Below are 7,070 nucleotides of genomic sequence, written 5' to 3' on the forward strand. Positions count from 1 at the left end.
ACGTTCAATTTCGGTTTCGGTTTCGCGGACACCGATTTTGGCGGGTAGTTTGAAGGACTGGAAAGCGCTGCTCACGGCTACGGGCATCGGTACAGTATTCGGACGCTTTCATGCAATAATTATTGTTTATTTGAATATATCATTCTCAGGCGTAGTGCCCGTATGCTTTTACAAAAAAAAAACCTTTTTCTGAAAACGTGAAATTGCAATTTACAGTACCACTCACACTTGGTTAAGAATTCTGTCGCGTGTTCAAATGTTGCCGAGACACATAAAAGAGACACATCATAAATGAAGAAATATTTATTGCATGGCACTAAACGGAACAAGTTCAAATTGCCATCATTCTTTGCAACACACATATAATAATAAACAGTGAGTAATACACAACAGAGACAATACACAGTAGTGAGAGGAAAATACGTTTCCAGGAATGAAAAAAAAATGCACAAGTAAAGGTATCACAACCACACAAAGGATTTTTTTCTCCACGGTAATTGAAAATGCAGAAAACCCAGAAACTCAGCCATCCACAAGTTTACTTGTATCTACGACACCCTCAGACTCTGTGCGCTGTTGCAGTCATACAAAAATATCAACCATAACATAATCTAGACACTTGGATACTTGCAACTGTTTACAACCACTATCTCCGCAGATAATTTTCTTAGTCTGGCAATCTCTCCAGTTAGGATGTGAAAGAAGGGAAAAACTTTGGCTTTGATGGCCTCGCTTATTTGATGAACGCTAATGAGATCTGTTGCCTCGGGGCAACTTCAAATAAGTAGCAGTAATTGAACAGAAATCCCATTTATGTGGAGATGCACACGCAAAAGGTTAAGAGGAAAAAAATCTACTTCCTAGTGGGTGCATTTTCCCAAGAAGCCGGGTTACCTTCCGAAAGCGTTGCCTTCCCAGTAAAGGCAAAGGGCCAGGCGGGAATATTTTAGGTACGTGCACGTAGTCAACCGACAGGTTCCAGGCTCGATTAAGGCACACAAATTCATGCCTTCCGCTGTCAATACGAACAGTCTAATATAAGAAACAGGGAAGCAGTATATGCTTCTCGTGTATGAGACAATGGTGGTACATTACAGAATCCCATAAGCCTTTGACAACGTAGGTCCCAACATGGTTCTCTTCATCTAGGCCAGTCCGACAACAGGCAGCACGTATGGTGACAAACGACATTTAGCATGACCTCTTACCCTGGCAGTCTTCATAATGTAAAAGGGTTTTTGTGAAAGTACTGTTTTCACAATATTACAACTAGCAGCAACAATAACTTGCGAGTGGAGTTTGGAGACTGTATACGCTGTTGTTAGTGGTTTTAATGATGTGAGGCATGTCAGTGATAAAAAACCGTTTGTTCCTTGAGCCAACGATAGTCTTTTCAGTGGTCACGCCTTATTGAGTGCCGAGACTTGCGTTAGATTTTATGTGCTAATGGCAAGGTTCAATAGATGAAATACAGTTGCGGTATCCATCAGAAGCATAAATAGGGTAGCAAGAAGCATTGCAGGCAGTCATCAATACAACTGAATAACTCTGGGAGAACAGTTGGCACGGCCACTTTTGTGAGTCCTGTGAGGGCACGATTCATGAAGTGCTTGCACCATGTTTGGTATGATGAATGCAGCTGGGTGGTTGGCTCTGTCTTGAGGGCACCTGTAGACCTGCACAGGTGATAGGTGATATAGTACACAAACTGCTTGCAATGACAGATGATATGCGAATAGTCTGTAAATTTCACAGCAACTAGTATTCAAGTATTGCCTCCAGTGCATGCCACCTATTTAAAATACAAGTTCTCTTATTCTATTCAGCAATCATGCGGTCAAGCTATTAGCAACACTTAAAATATGGGTCTTTGTAATTTCGCAACACTGGTTAGGCACATTCTTAATGCAATGCACCTATTGTTTGGGTTAACAAGAATGATAACGCTGCTCACATAGCCTGAATCCCTTTGTCTTTTTTTGTAAAATCAGGACGAAGAGCGAGAGCGAGCTGAACGTTAAACAAACCTAGCTGTTGCCCCACGGGCTCGCGAAAGAAACGCATCCCGAGAACGGGCACCTGGCGAAAGTATATTTGGGCGCTGTGTGGGCACCATGGCAAGCAGCAGTGAGCGTCGTACTGAGTACTACTGACCGCCAAAGGCCATGCCTTAAAAAGATATGACAAGAAACACACAGTTCCGACTGAATAGGTGCAATCTGCGCAATACGTGTTTAATGAAACTAGCCAAAATATGACCAGAGAAAAGAGAGCAAACGCTTGAAAAAACGGCAAGTGTGGAACAGTTGTATGCAATGCCTGCGATACCGGAATTGATATACGATGTAGAACGAAGACCAAATTTGAAGGTTTCAATGCACTGCGCGCTCACCCCGCCTCGAGCAAAGCTGTTATCTGCCGACGAAAGACGCGTTTTTACCGTACCTGGCGCACCAAAGCGAAGCGACGAGCGCGCGTTATCGGCGTCGGCGAGCGGGTTCGCTTTGTACGCAGGCAGCTTGGTATGCACCCATGTGTAAAACTTACGATGAGTGTACGGCTGCTGGCTATGCCCAGATAAGCCAAATTAATGCAGATACGGCTACTTCGCCGTGTACGTTAGCCCGGACGGCTTTGCAGCGCGTAACAGTTGGCCAAGCTAGCAATGGCTAGCTAGTATAATACAACGCAGCCTGCGGCTCACGTAATTCAGTGCAGCGACAGCGCACAACGCCTGCTTCGCCTACGGACCGCCGGCCGGCCGGCCACTTCCGCAACTCACAGCCGTCGTTTGCGGCACGTAAAACGCTACGTGCGACGACGGGCGCGTACCGCTGGCATCCCTCAGCGCTAGATAAAACGGCACAACCAGCCTAAAATACCATTACGTCCAGCTAAAAAATGGTGTCTTACGCCTTTCCGGGGCGTTTCCAAAGCGCTTATCTTAAAGACGCAGCACTAGCTATGCCTGATTCCCTGAGGTTACGCAGTGCTCGCAGCGTTTGCAGTACAAGGAAACGTAAATATGATACGCCACACCAGCACTTTAAAAAAGAAAGTCTCACCTTTCGTTCAGGATGCAAAACCGATGTCGCAAATAAAGCGCTAGTCGTTTCCTTCTCAACAACAGAGGTTAGCACGAGGCTGCAGAAACGCACGTGCAAACGCTGCCGAAAGAGCCAAATGGCGCCTTCCGCTTGCGGCTTGGCGGCTTGGCCAGGCTTGGCGCAAAGAAGCCAGAAAAATTTACATTGACAGCCATTCAACTTATTACACAAATAAAAATGTGTAGTCTAATGTGTAACAAAATTTTAAAAGTATAATATTGTGTGTTAGCTTATTTTAAATATATAGTTTTTTACCACTTGCGCCGACAGCCGGACGGCGCGCGAGTCAGGCCACTCGGCCGCGATAAGCCCGTGTGTCCACTCTTCTAATTTTTTTATTTCTCTATGGGCGTAGCATAGAGGGCGTAGTTGCAGCTCGCAGAATGCTTTTTCTTGTGCGTTTTCCCAGGCGAAAGGGGCGCTATCTTTTGTCGGGCGCGTGAGTGGCTCTACAATGCGTACGAAGTTTGCGACGAAGCGCCGGTAGTATGCGCACAGGCCGAGAAATCTTCGCACGGTCTTTTTGCCTTTCGGTCTGGGGAACTTCGCTATGTCTGATGTTTTCGCTGGGTCAGGCAGAACTCCTGCGGCGTTGACGACGTGTCCGAAAAACTTCAGTTCCTCGTAAGCGAAGCGGCACTTTTCAGGCCTCAGCGTTAAGCCCGACATGCGAATAGCCTCGAGTACAGACTCCAATCTTGCGAGGTGTTTGTCGAAATTTCGGGTGAATACCACAACGTCGTCCAGGTATACGAGACAGGTGTGCCACTTCAGGCCAGTTAACACAGTGTCCATGACTCTTTGAAACGTTGCTGGCGCCGTGCACAGCCCAAACGGCATCACCTTGAACTGGTATAGACCATCCGGGTTTATAAATGCAGTCTTCTCTCGGTCTCTCTCGTCCACTTCAATTTGCCAGTAGCCGTCTTCAGATCCATCGATGAGAAGTAGTTGGCATGGCAGAGGTGGTCGAGGGCGTCGTCGATTCGTGGCAGGGAGAACACGTCCTTTTTGGTTTTGTTCAGTCGCCGGGAGTCAACGCAGAACCTTAAAGTGCCGTCTTTTTTCTTCCCGATACGACCGGCGCAGCCCCGGACTTTTCGATGGCTGTATAATGTCATCGGTGAGCATGTTGTCGAATTGAGTACGAATGGCTTCGCGCTCGTGTGAAGAGACGCGGTACGGTGACTGTCGGGTAGGTCGGGCTCCATCTTCGGTTATTATCCGGTGCTTCGCCAGAGGTGTCTGACGTAATTTTGAGTTCGACGAAAAACACTCGCTGTAGTGACGAAGCAAATCCAATAATTTCTTCTGTTCTTGCGGTAACGCCGGATTCACGTCGAAGGGATTCGGAAGCTTGAAGGTATCTTCGGGTGAGCGTTCAAAGTCGGCGACTGCGATCACGTCACTTGTTTCTTGTGTTTCTTCGAGGAACGCAATTGCAGCGCCCCTGTTTAAATGCTAATATTCCTCGCTGAAATTAGTGACCAAAACTTGGGATTGGCGTTGCTTAAAGGGCGCAATGCCTCTTGCGACGGAGACACCGTGGTCGAGGAGCAACCTTTGATCCCTCTCGAAGATAGCGTCGACGTCAGGAAAAGCATCTTCACAGTAAACCGTGATCATCAAGCTTGCGAGGTGTGGCAAGGTGACATGATCATCGGCGATCCTTACAGAAGCACGGTGTTCGGGGTTCGGTTCCGGTGTCATGGAGTGATTGGAGGAAAAAGTTATTGACTTGGCCTGTAGATAATTATTGCACCATTGTCCGTCAAAAAGTCCATTCCAAGGATGACGTCGCGCGAGCAGTTTGGCAAAATGACGAACGCCGCCGGGTACGATGTGCCGTCTATGGTGACGCGCGATGTGCACGTTCCACTTGGCGTCACGAGGTGGCCTCCTGCTGTGCGGATGTGCGGACCGTCCCATCTGGTCATAACTTTCCTCAGCTTAGACGCAAATGGTCCGCTCATTACTGAGTAGTCGGCTCCCGTGTCTATGAGGGCGACTACATAAAAGCCGTCGATGGACACCTTGATGTCAGATGCCGCCTTGCTCGAGTTCCGGGTGCATCGGGGCGTCGCATCTGGGCTTGTGCGTGTTGACGGTCGCGCACTGTGCGTCGTCGTTGTCGTCGTCTTCTCAGCGGCAGATTCGGTCATGTCGGGTACCCGTCGCGCAGTGTGGCTGTCGTCGTGTTCGGGAGTCTCGTCAGGGTTAGGTCGGGTCGTCGGGGTGAGGGCATGTCGTTAATCACTGTCTTCAGCGAGTCGCTGCGTCGTTGGAGGGTTTTCATTTTTCCGCCGTTATGCAACTTTACCTCCTGAAGTTGCTGCTTTTAGTTTCCCCTGCGTGGGCTGGGGGACCTTCCACGTGAGAAGTCAGCATTGCTACGGTGGCTCGGTGATTGGTATAGGCAGGGCGACGGCGAACGGTTGACACGGGCTGTGCCACGGCTGCTTTGAGAAAGGTAGTCGTCGATCTCACGTGGTCGTTGCCCAGGGAGAGGGCGAGGTGCGTCGACGGAGAAACCAAGCAGTCCGAGTCTCTTGTATGGGCAACGACGATAGATGTGATCGGCCTCTCCGCGGTGGTAGCACAGCGGACGATTATCGGCGGTTCGCGAAACGTCGGTCTTTCTTGGCGTCTGATTTTGGCCTGTGGACGGCGGTACGGTGGATGGCGGCGACAGTGGGGACGACGGCGAGAGTGGACGGCGGTACGGCGGAGCTTCTTGTAGATGGGCTGGAGCAGGGCGGGGTCGACGAACAGCCGTGGAGTAGGTCATCGCCTGTGGCTCGAGGGGTGCCTCGGATGGCATAGAAGTGCCCAAAGCGTTTCGAACGTCTTCGCGGATGACGTCAGTCAGAAAAGCCACTTGAGGTTGCGGCGTCGCCGGAAAAAGCTTCCGAAGCTCCTCCCTGACCACTGCTCGGATAGTCTCGCGCAGTGTGTCGGAGCTTGTAGCCCCGTCACCGATCGTCTCGGAAACCAGCGCGTTGACTGGGCGATTGTACTGCCTTGTTCGAACTTCCAGCGTCTTCTCCATCGCGGCCGCCTCAGACGCGAATTCGGTCACCGTCTTAGGAGGGTTGCGGACAAGGTAAGCAAAAAGCTCCTGCTTTACCCCTCGCATGAGAAACCTTAGTTTCTTTTCTTCTCTCATCTCCGGATCCACACGCCGAAACAACCTCTTCATCTCCTCAACACAGATCCCTACCCCTTCGTTGAGGTGTTGCGTGCGCATTTCTAACAAAAGTGCGGCTCGTTCCTTTCGCACGACGGTGGCGAACGTTTTAAGGAACTCGCTCTTGAAGAGAGTCCAGTCAGTCAAAGAGCTGTCATGGTTCTCGAACCAAGTTCGAGCTGCATCCTCCAAATAGAAGAAGACATGCCGAAACGTTTCTTCGTCATCCCACCTGTTAAAGATCCGAACACGCTCCACTTTCTCCAACCAGTCCTCAGGATCTTCCCTGGGTCATCCATGAAATGATGGTGGTTCCCGGGGTTGCTGCAGAACTACAGGATGGCTCGTGGTCGTCGTGGATGCGTTGTTCATGGCAACGGCCATGACGTCTTCCGCGTTCAATTTATCTGGCAGTAGTCCAAACTCCGGCTCTAGGCCTTGCTGTCGGCGGCTGGCACGAGTTGGGCTTGCTTGACGACTTGAAGAGGGTTGAGGGTGCATGTACCCAGCACCTCTACCAGATGTCACGTTGCCAAAGACGACGCAGTTGTCTTCAAGAAAAAAGTTGAAAATTACACCATCTTCCCGAGGGGAACCATGGGGTGATGCAGAGCGAGTACTGCTGCTTGCTCAGGTAATGCTGCTCGACGTTGTCGTTTCGAAGCGGCTTCTCGTTGTCGTAGTTCAGGTTCCGCTGCTCGACGTTCACGAACCGCCGCTGCTTCACGTTGTCGTAGTTCAGCATCCGCCGCTCGACGTTCACGAACCAACGCAGC

At 50.0% G+C, this 7,070-nt stretch overlaps 1 long non-coding RNA gene across 1 annotated transcript; it reads right to left on the bottom strand.

The window, feature by feature from the left end:
- Positions 1–288: 288 nt before the first annotated feature.
- LOC144155029 (uncharacterized) lies at positions 289–3,189 on the bottom strand. Its single transcript, XR_013319496.1, has 2 exons — positions 3,066–3,189; positions 289–1,676 (listed from the first exon to the last, which is right to left on the bottom strand). It is a non-coding gene; the product is annotated as an uncharacterized LOC144155029 (long non-coding RNA).
- Between the last annotated feature and the right edge of the window lie 3,881 nt (positions 3,190–7,070).

Source organism: Haemaphysalis longicornis, unplaced genomic scaffold (genome assembly GCF_048455015.1).
Source record: "Haemaphysalis longicornis isolate Haplotype H1 unplaced genomic scaffold, Haemaphysalis longicornis Haplotype H1 scaffold_1, whole genome shotgun sequence".
Classification (NCBI taxonomy): Eukaryota; Metazoa; Arthropoda; class Arachnida; order Ixodida; family Ixodidae; genus Haemaphysalis; species Haemaphysalis longicornis.